The sequence below is a fragment of the Meleagris gallopavo genome, chromosome 2 (genome assembly GCF_000146605.3).
Source record: "Meleagris gallopavo isolate NT-WF06-2002-E0010 breed Aviagen turkey brand Nicholas breeding stock chromosome 2, Turkey_5.1, whole genome shotgun sequence".
Taxonomy (NCBI): Eukaryota; Metazoa; Chordata; class Aves; order Galliformes; family Phasianidae; genus Meleagris; species Meleagris gallopavo.
The window spans coordinates 65658930-65665456 of NC_015012.2; the positions used below are offsets into that span (position 1 = coordinate 65658930).

The following is a 6527-nucleotide window of genomic DNA, read 5'->3' on the forward strand; positions in this document are numbered from 1 at the left end:
TCAGGGCCTGCAGGGATACAACGAGAAAGGCTAAAGCCCGTCTGGAATTGAATCTGGCTAAAGTGATAAAGGATAATGAAAAAGGCTTCTTCAAGTATGTTAACAGCAAAAGGAAAACTAGAAAGAATGTGGGCCCCTTACTAAGTGAGGGGGGGATTCTAGTAACGGGGGATGCTGAGAAGGCAGAGATACTGAATGCCTTCTTTACTTCTGTCTTCAGTGAAAAGGCTCTCCCGCAGGAATCCCACACCCTGGAGGTTAGTGAGAGGGTCTGGGGAATAGGAAACTTTGCTTTAGTCAGGAAAGAGGACGTGCATGAGTGCCTAGGCAGTACTAAGGTCCACAAGTCCATGGGACCTGATGGGGTGCATCCACGTGTGCTGAGGGAGCTGGCGGAGGTCATTGCCGAACCACTCTCCATCATTTTTGAGAGGTCTTGGATAACAGGGGAGGTCCCTGAAGACTGGAGGATAGCCAATGTCACTCCGATCTTCAAAAAGGGCAAGAAGGAAGATCCGGGTAATTATAGGACTGTCAGCCTCACCTCTGTCCCTGGAAGGGTGATGGAACAGCTTGTGCTGGATACCATCTCCAGACAACTGGGAGAAAAGGAGGTTATCAGGAGTAGTCAGCATGGGTTGACCAAGGGGAGGTCGTGCTCGACCAACCTGGTGGCCTTCTATGATGCTGTCACATGCTGGGTGGATGGGGGAAGAGTGGTAGATGTAGTCTACCTTGATTTTAGAAAGGCATTTGATACTGTCTCCCTCAACATCCTTATAACAAAGCTGAGGAAGTGTGGGATAGACGAGTGGACAGTGAGGTGGGTTGAGAACAGGCTGACTGGCAGAGCGCAGAGGGTTGTCATTGGTGGTGCAGAGTCTGGCTGGAGACCTGTAACCAGTGGTGTCCCCCAGGGGTCTGTGCTGGGTCCGGTCTTGTTCAACATCTTCATCAGTGACCTTGATGAGGGGATAGTGGCCACCCTCAGCAAGTTTGCTGATGATACGAAGTTGGGAGGATTGGCTGACACGCCTGAAGGCTGTGCTGCCATTCAGCGAGACCTGGACAGGCTGGAGAGCTGGGCAGTAAGAAACCGGATGAGGTTCAACAAAAGCAAGTGTAGGGTCTTACACCTAGAGAGGAATAATGGTGTGTTAGCTGGGAGTACTGCAGCTGTGACTGGGTAAGCCAGAACTGTAGGACTGTCAAACATGCAAGTCGTACCAGTGCATCCATTGTAGCTGCAGCAAGAGTAGATGATGAAGGGAGTCTTTTTCATTTCAGGAACACAAAATATGTGCTTCAAGGTATATAACTGTTGATGAGATGGAGGACAGTACTTGCTAGGAGATGTCGTGGCAGTTAGGCACAAGTTGGATCTAGAGTTAGCACAGTTCTTTCAACCAGCTGCTTCCGAGACGCTGCCCTCCTCGAGAGTTTGAATTGCATAAAAAGTAAACTAGGAAAATGCTCACTCCTCATTATTCTTCTCTTGTTGATACTTTCCATAGGGTTCCTGTTCAAGAGGACATGTTGTGGATCCAAGCAGTCCAGGAGTGCAGCTCTCTCGTTTCCAAAAGCAGAGAATTCCTTTGGAGACAACCAAACTTGCTCTAAGAAGTTCCCCATGTCTCTGCAAGGAGATGACTGCTACTTCTATTTCTACTCTGTTTTAAGGTATGGTTGGGTTTCTTTTGTCTGGACTTTCTTCCTTTTCCTCACTTTTAAGAGAAAGGAGTGGAACAGGGGGAGACCTACTGGTGATGTGTTACCTTCATAACCAGTGGGATTCTGCGCTTGCTGAACCTGGAATAGTAGCATGGACATGTTTCAGGCTGAACTCTTATTTTTCTGTGTGGTTTCCTTTTGCTTGCAGGGAGACAGTTGTCCCTTCCGCCACTGTGAAGTGGCTCTGGGGAGTGAACGAGTCTGCTGACTGTGGATGGAGGGTGGTTGTTTCAGGAGCAACTGCAAGTTCAGATACATGATAGTTGATGTGAGTGTTTGCCTAAAAATTTGCTCTCCAACTTAGTCCACAAAACCACTTTTCATTACTGTTGGTGGGCTGAATGCACTTTTGCTGGCTAGATACATTTGCTGTGAAAATCTTACTGGTTTCTGTTTCTAGAGGGGTATGGGGAAGAGAATTCAATGCTTCAGGTATATCTTAGCAAGAGATGTTTGCACTAGGTGCCAAAGGCATTTTCTCCCCAGATGCAAAAAGAGCACATTGCTCAGACTCCTAAACCTGCTGGAGCAGGGTTGTAGGAAAGAGCGGGCACTGCCCGCCTGCCAGCTGGACTTGGTTGTAGTCTATCAGGCCTTCTCTGCCCTGAATTTCTTCAGAACAGTTTGTTCTGGCTGCTTGGAGTAGTAAAGGGTGGGGCTAGAAATGATTGTGAAGAGCTAAGGCTCTGCCCGATAATTTCTGATGGACTTAACCATGGCATTTGAAGGCACTGTTTCTCCCAAATACTGGTAGCATTTTACAGGTGCACTGGTTTAATCCCCTGAACTGAGAGTGCCTGTCTCTTCTACCTGAAGGATATGAAAGTGAAATATATCAAGTAGTTACAGCTTATGCAGATGTTGTGAATATGCTCCCAGATGTTTTCTTTAGTGATAAATGATGTTTCAGCACTGTGACAGCCCTATTTCTGGCATGACCTGCAGCTCTGCATCTCTTTGCAAACCTTGTGCGCCTGTTTCCATGTCGCTTCCTTTCTTTGTCTCTTCAGAAGAAGCGCAGTGACATTCCCTGCTATTGGGAGAATCAGCCAGGAGGCTGCCAGAAAGCTTTTTGCACTTAAAGGAACACGGTGGTAACAGACTGACCATATGTCAACGGTTTACGGGCTGGTTCAGCTCAGTTCTGTGACTACCAGGGTGGAGGGATCCGCAGTTCCACACCTGCGGAAAAGGGGAACAGGGGACCCAAAAATGATTAAAAACAGCTGCAACGATCTGAGAGAAACAAACTAATTTACTAAATATAGTATTGGAATGCAAGATAACACACTATAATACAATATAATTAGAATTGAAGCTAATAAATCAAATATAATGAGAGAGAAAGTCCGAAAGGTGGATAGGCCTCACCATAACACTGAGGTGAGATGTGCAGTCCACTTGAGCAGCAGGGAGACAGGAGGAGAGCTGATAAAGAAGAGCCGACGAAGAAGAGCGCATCAGGTGACCTTGCCAGGAGTTATATCTCCTTTCTGACCGCAAAGCCCCCTGGGGAATGTAGTTGTTCTTCTCTTCCAGACAGGTACCCGGAACTTGAGCATAAACATCTTAACTCCCAGTGCACTACATGATGTTATGATATGGAATAACGATAACCAAAAATCATAAAACCATGACACCATACCACCAAGCAAAAGTGAGTTTATGATGGCGTGAAGCATGAAAGACTCAATTTTGAGTATTACCTTTGTGTGGGTGCAGGATGTCAAGTAACCATTCAATGGGCAGTGCAGAGAAGAGTCACGATAAATGAAATATTAGATTGTGTTTTGGCTGTCAGAATAGTGTTGGTTTTTTCTGGAGAGTGGTAAACAATGGCAAAAGCAGTGGTGGACATGGTAGGTTTACAGTGCTCTTGAATAAAAGGTAGAAATGTTCTACAGTTCTTCTGTTTCCTTTGAAGGCAGCAGATGTCTCACAGGGTACTTGTATAAACTTTCTATTTTGCTTAGATGTAGAGCAATGATTATGTAATACTCTGTGATTCTATGATTCTGAGATTGCTCTGTGGTGTGACGTGTTTTGTCCATTAATGCTGCAAAACACCCAAGGTCACTTGTAACCTTCAAGAGAATGTTTTCTTCACAAGCACCGTAGTTCTTTATTTGGGTTTACACTCAGCAGTGCTGAGGGAAGGGAGGAGGAGTCCTCAAAGATCATCTAGTGTTCCACCCGTCCGTCCTGCTGTGGCCAGGGTTGCCAGCCACGAGATCTGACTGCCTGGAAACCCATTCAGGCTGGCCTTGAATGCCTTCAGGGATGGGGCATCCACAACTTCTCTGGGAAAAGCAGTTACTTAGGAATCTTTTACCTGTGCCTCATATACACTGTCTTGTTTCTTCCTAGGCGATTCTTGCTTCAGTCCTGCCTGAATACACGTTGATCAGTGTTGAAGTCATAAATCTTCCAAGCAGGTGATGACCATAACTTGGTCTTCATCAGTGTCATTTTTTCCATTAAACGTAAGTTCTTTCATGTCTGGGGAAAAATTGGATGTTTGAGATGTATCATGGCATAATACAACAAAGGAAGAGGTCATCTGAAATAATTTAAATTGCTTACTAAAAATCTCTGCTAAGTATGTCATGGGGAAAAGTAACTCAGTTTTTGCAGAGGATGACTTCTTGACATATTTACAGTTAAAGTTATGTATTTCTGCTACAAAACCTGGCCCCTGTTTTCTAGACTCAAGCTGCTCTATCTGTACAGATAAATTTGCACTATGAAAAATGTACTTGCTGGTATCTTGCACTCTAAAGGCAGCCTCAAGTTAACTGAATCGCCATCTCTATGTGAGTGTGAAGTGCAGGAGGGGTTAACTACAGATCTCAGAGCTGGTTTGCTGAAAGTGTATCTCCAGTTAGAAATGTACTGATTGTTCTCTTTCTTGTTCTCCCAAGTCTGGAACTGCTTCTGGGAAGCCAGGAAGACTCTATGGCACAGTCAGAGGTCTCAAACTCAACATCCCATTCCTCATAAGAAGCAGATAAGATCCAGCAGCTGAGCTGCACAGCTGAAGATGATGACATCAAGAAGTTCATAATGGAAATTACAGTAGAAGAACTGGATGGAGAAATTGATGTGGACACTGAGAAGGATGCGGATGAGCTCTTTCTGGAACTGTCTGAGGTCATTGACAGTGTGACACTGTCAATTGTATATTTTAAAACAAACAACAACAAAAAAACAATTAAAACCATCCCTATTCCTTTTCTTTCTTATTCTGAGGGGACGCTTTTTCTGAAACTTTGCAATGAGTCTTAAAGCAGAGTAGAACTGGTAAAAATCGGCAGTGACTGCATTCAGTTCTCCTGAGTTCCCTGCTGATCTGAGGTCAGGGGCCGTGCACCCATTCCCCAGCTCTGTATGGCTGCCTTCAGCATCAAGGGCACAGAGCAATTCTTTGGGCACAGAAAAGATGTTCATCTGCAAGGCTGAAACTGAATCTTCTTCCTTCCTCCCCTCTTGGCAAAACTCTGCATTGGGCTCATATGGAAGATCTGGTGTCCTGATTCCTTGAACAATGCCTGTATCAACTGCAGTGCTGCAACCCCCACCTCCCACTTGCTCCCCCTTCTCTCAGGCCTCTTGGTGCAATTCTTCTCCTTGAACAAAAGGTGGAGACCCAGTACAACCAGTATACTATTTCCCTTGCCTAGCCCCTGCTTGCCTGTGGGTAGCAAGGGGCAGCAGCTTGGAGAGCTAGGGCAATGCTTTATTGGATCTGACTCCTGCTTCTCATCCCATTGCCCAAGAACAATAGTGGAGTCACTCTTCTCCTGACAGCCTAGTGTATCTGTACTGGATCGTGGCCAAGGGGGTAGTACTGAATTTGTAAGTCCAGCAAGTGCTGGGGTTTGTGCCGCTGGTGGTAAGTACCAGAAGATTTCACCATCCAAGGGAGCTGCTCCATACAAGTACCTGGCAAAATCTGGGTTGGGACACCTCTCAGGGATGACCAAATCCTCCGGGCTGTCGATCAAAGGAAGCCAGGGCAAAGTCCTCCCACTCGAGTCAGCTTCAGTTATCACCTTTCAAACACCTTCAGAGTTTTTGGAGAAGGCCATACGTCTCCAAATGTGCACATGCCCAAACACTATTGTGATTATCCACAAATTATTTAAGATGGGAGTGCACTGCTCTGAGCAAGAGGATGTTCTCAGCGGGAAGACCTTTCAGAACAGGAAGCAGAACATTCTCAGGCAGACTTAGCAATGTCAGGGCTCGGGATGTTTTCTTCTCCTTCGCTTGGAAGGGAAAGAAAAACATCTAGAACAGCGGCAGTGAACCACGCCAACCTTCATCACAACACTCCTTGCGGACAGAGAACACGCAGTGACTGCCGCGCCCAGACTAGCTCCCTGTTCGTTATCCTGTTTGTTCTCAGCATTACCGAGCAGCGAGTTTCACAATGTAATTATCACTCCTTTCTCTGTGCTACAAAGAATGTCATCAGGTTCCATTATACTTCTCCTCAATTCTTTCTTTCCTGAATTGAAGAGGAACCACTTGATGAACTTCTTTTATGGAAACCATTTGTACCTCTGCTTATAAGTCTCTGCTTTTTCTGCTGTATTCTTCCAAAGTTGTAAGGAGCCGAACTGTCACGTTCTGAAGGTCTCTTCAGCATAGTAGCACCTTAATGTTTTCTGCTTTCTAAAGGGGTTGCTGAAAAAGGTCATGGAAACACAAGATAAGTGTGTAGATAAGTGTGTAGATATTTGAGGAGACATCAGCTGAAAAAGAAGAATCAGTAATAGGATGTATTAAGATAT

General features: G+C 45.5%; 1 long non-coding RNA gene across 1 annotated transcript; it reads left to right on the top strand.

Annotated features, from left to right (window-relative positions):
• The first annotated feature begins 1520 nt into the window (after positions 1-1520).
• On the top strand, positions 1521-4943 carry LOC109366453. Its single transcript, XR_002112775.1, has 4 exons — positions 1521-1680; positions 1880-1999; positions 4099-4214; positions 4653-4943. It is a non-coding gene; the product is annotated as an uncharacterized LOC109366453 (long non-coding RNA).
• Positions 4944-6527: the final 1584 nt, after the last annotated feature.